Raw genomic sequence first — 4,539 nt, 5'->3', positions numbered from 1 at the left:
TTCATTCTCAAAATAAAAATCAAAGCGACGAAAATAGATAATTATTAACTAATATCTCATTATAATATATTTTCAAGCAATAATTATTTTCATTATGATTCTCACATGTACATTTCTTATATTCAAATATAATCTCGCATCACGAATAATAATAGATCAAATGACTAATAATTAATTTCCGATACAATATTTTAAATAAATTTGAATTGTGTGATATGTATACTATATAATTTTATAATATATATTTCATAATTATTATATATATTTTATATATATTTTATAATTTATTTTTTAATTAAAAGGCGAATTAATCAGGATTTGAAGCTTGTTTTTTAGAAACATATCTGCATCTTTCTCTTTATTAATCGAGAAAAAAGAGAGGTGCTATATAGATAATTTTTCAATTATAAAATAAATTTCACACAAATTATACGTTATATTATAAATGTATATAATCCACCCCTCTATGGGTACACCTTGACGCGGTGGGGTGGCTCAGTACTTGGATGGTGCCTTGAGGTTTATTTTAAATTTTTTAATTTAGGATAAATCTCAAGGAGCCTGAAGGGGAAGCTAAGTACCCAGCACAGCATTGCCACGAGTCGCACAATGGCTCATATGTGGCACGCGTCGTCGACTTTCCGTCGTCGGTGCCGTCAACGTGTCGCGGACGGCGGCGTTTCGTTACCGCGTTTTCGCGTTTAGCTTTCTCGCGTCATCGCGTTTTCGCGCTTCCGCGTTGGACTTTTCGTATAAAAATCCCAATTTCATTATTGTCACGAGTCTCTACTTCTGATGCCAACTAACTAGGATTTCGAGTTTGCACACGTTGCTCTACAACGTACACTCGTGCTTCGTGCTTCGTCAAGTGATTCGGCTCGAATTAGTTAGAACTCGATCGATTGCTCGGAATGGTCGTCAATGGGTTCCTTCTCTTTGCTCGTCTACAGCCACACGCACTGCGTGTGTTAACCCTGTCGAGGAGTCGAGTGGATTCCCCTAGGCACGATTTTCGCTCGGTAAAAGGGATTGCCTCCCCATTTTCTAAATTGCTGAATGTTAGCATTTAAAAAATGTGGGTATCCTCTTCTTTTGCCGTCTACCAGCCTGGTGTAGCCATATCCTGCATTGCGGGAAACTTCGTGTTCCGGGCGAAGCACCTGAAATCGTGCTTAGCGGGTCCAGGTTCGGTACGAGATAGGATAATTATGCGCGAAAAAGAGTTGGTGAAATTCATTTTCCTCTATTTCCGTCAATCGTTTCGTCTTCTTTCCGGTTTGGGCTTAGTCCTTGCTCATTGTATCGTTGCATTCCCGACCTGTTGGCTCGAAGCTGATTCTCATAAGTGAAATGGGATTTTCGCTCGTACCGAAACCGGGAGTGCCGTTCAAAGTATACACATATTAAGTATATACATCGCGCGACTAAATAGAAAATTTTTTATCGTACCGAAATAGTGCGGAAACCGTTTAGTATCGCGCGTAAAAGTGCGAAAATAGCGATATAAAAATATCGCTCGTGAGTGCGGGAGTGCCGTTAAGTATCGCGCGTCTGACTGAGAGGAGGAGGAGGCCTAGGAGAGGCATCGGGCGCCGGCAGAGCAACCTTCTGGTAAATAGTTTATTTATTTGCAATTATATATATTAAATATTGAATATATTTATTAAAATTTAAACAATTAATCGTGTAATTTGATTTTTATTTATATGATTTAAATAAGAGAGAATTGAAGAAAAAGATCTTGTAAAGATACAAGCTTTTATGAAATTATTAAAGGATTATTAATAATGTTTTTGTTTCTAAAATTTATAGAATTATTTTATTAATCTGCTATTATTATATGCATCGAATATAAAATTCAATGCAATAATTTTTGAAATATTAATTATTTTGAACGTTATTATAATTTAGATCTTCTATTTGTATGTTATAGATCGACCCAAATGATCTGAGAGGAGGAGCAGGCCTAGGAAAGGCATCCTGCACCAGCGGAACAACCTGATGGTGAGTATTATTATTTTTATTAATTGTGTATAAATAAGTAAATTAATTTAATTTATTAATTTGATTTATATGAATGATTTAAATAAGAAAAAATTGAGAAAATTTTTGTATAATTCTTTCTATAAAAGTTTCTACTTAAAAATATTAATTAATTATAAAATTATTTAATATTTGTATATCTATTTATAATTGCGTGCATCGGATATAAAATTCAATGAGTCCAATAATAATTTCTTAAAATATTAATTATTTTAAACATTGTTATAATTTGTATTTTATATTTGTATGTTGCAGACAACGTAGCTTCAATATCAACTCCGCTGTTGCGCATCAGTGCCGGTAAGTGACAATCTTTTATTTTGAAGCAAAGGATTTGTAAATGCATGAAGAAATCCGTTGCTTCTAACTCTCGGTTGGCGGGACAATACGCGTGTAAAAATTAAAGTGAAAAAGTAAAAGAAAAATTTTTAAAATAAAGATATAGATGATTTTTATTGTAATTTTATGAGAGACATATACATGAAATTATTTATTTCCATTATATATATCGGCCTTTATAAAAAATAATTTTAAAAATATAGATTTTTAATATATAAATATTTAAATATTTAATCTATAAGATAAAGATATTTATAAGTAACCCGCCGACCGAGAGTTAAAATGCATGCTAATTATATTTTATATATGCATGATGATTTATATTTTGCAATTTTTGACGACTGAATAACGTGCGTTAAAGAAACGATCATAATATCGCACGATCGTTTTTTAAACAAGTTAGTCGTCAGGATGAATGGCCAGAAGTAGAGATAACTGGCTTGAAAAATATTTACATGGTCAATATTGGCCAAAAGATGTGTTGCGCGGCTAAGGCCTAAATTTTATCGCGGATTTTCGGTTAAGACTCCTTAAATTCCTCATTATCGCGGATTCCTAATTAGGGTTCCCCTTATTTCACCTTATCGCGAATTTTTGCTGGTGTAAGCCAGCAAGTAGGGCGGCTAGGACTGTTAGGTCTGTTAGGGCTGTTAGGGCTGTTAGGGCTGTTAGGACTATTAGGGCATATAAAAATTAAATTTATTTTAAGGGAAAAACATAATTATTAGGACTGTTAGGACTGTTAGAGCTGTTAGGACTGTTAGGTCTGTTAGGGCTATTAGGGCTATTAGGGCATATAAAAATTAAATTTATTTTCAGGAAAAAAGACATAAAAATATGTTATTTTTAGGAGTATTTTCATATAATTTATTTTGTATAAAATTAAATAAATTATATGTAAAGAATTGAAATTGATTATAAAAAAATTATAAATAAAAATAAAAAATTAATGTATGGAAAATGTAAAAAATGTAACTTAAATACATAATATACATTTAAGTTGCATTTTATTATACGTATAACATGTATTAGATTTAATATTTTATTTTTTATAAACTGTATTAATAATTTATTTTATCACTTGAATTCAAATGTGAATGTTATTAGTATCTAATATGATAATATTTATTTGATAAAATATTGAGAATAAAAAGTAATTCAAACTAAATAATTTTTTTTCTAAGTTATTTGAATCTATATACATTGATTATCATTGATTAATCATTTCAAATAATAAAAATTTGGCAATTTCCTTATGTTGAGAATATTGATACTAATAGCATCTATAATATAAATTGTATTATTTTTTATTTTTCATAATTTTCTGCACAAATGTATATAAATTGTAATAATGTCTAATTGTAATAATGTAAAAGAAATCTATTGTACATTACACGAAATTAGAAGAATACGTACAATAACAAAATTTGTTGAATTAACACATTTAATATATATTTGAATATTTGAATTGTAAAATTATTAAGGTATTTGGATAACTTACTTTTTATACTAAAAAATTATTAATAAATTCGAGAAATTTTCCTAATCGCGCAAATACTGTAAATTCAAAATACTGCAAATAAAAAATTCTTTTACATAATAAAGATTACTAAAAAAAAAGTATCAAAAGAAACACGATGTTAACCCAATAATTAGATATTAGCTTTTTACTCGTAAAATTTGTCGCGCTTTTAATATTACAAAAACACAAGTATATTCGAAAATAAAATATTGCGAAAGATTAAATATTATCGATCACGCGGAAATTAAAATCTGTAAAACGAAATAATTTTCTTTGATTATCGTTTTCAATTAAATGTATTTCGAGGATGTATTTCGTATCGGAAATGTATTTCGTATTGCGTTAAATATTTATTGAACGATTTTATAATAAATTATATTGCAAACAATTGCGTTATTTTCACGTTTTTGGACGTGATCGCTGTCTGGGCGAAGAAGCCTTATCGCTATCCCTCATGTCAAGTGGACGCTAGCAAATGCACGGTTCGTACTGGCGGATAGTCGAAACGATTTTCATTGTGGAGAGTTATTTCTTGTCGGTTTTGGGAATTTATCCGCAACGTTTAGTTCGGTGCTTCATTAAAAATTGGGAGTTTCCATTACAGAGTTGGAATTAAACCCAGGTTTTCTTGGCGG

General features: G+C 30.4%; 1 long non-coding RNA gene across 1 annotated transcript; it reads left to right on the top strand.

The window, feature by feature from the left end:
- Positions 1 to 1,118: 1,118 nt before the first annotated feature.
- Positions 1,119 to 2,527, top strand: LOC145962110 (uncharacterized). The gene is made up of 3 exons (XR_014435816.1): positions 1,119 to 1,611; positions 1,934 to 2,004; positions 2,299 to 2,527. It is a non-coding gene; the product is annotated as an uncharacterized LOC145962110 (long non-coding RNA).
- The last annotated feature ends 2,012 nt before the right edge of the window (positions 2,528 to 4,539 follow it).

This window comes from Camponotus vicinus, unplaced genomic scaffold (assembly GCF_025532165.1).
Source record: "Camponotus vicinus isolate PSW18456_S1 unplaced genomic scaffold, iyCamVici1.0 SCAF_11, whole genome shotgun sequence".
NCBI lineage: Eukaryota > Metazoa > Arthropoda > Insecta > Hymenoptera > Formicidae > Camponotus > Camponotus vicinus.
This window is presented reverse-complemented; position numbering and strand designations above follow the sequence as displayed.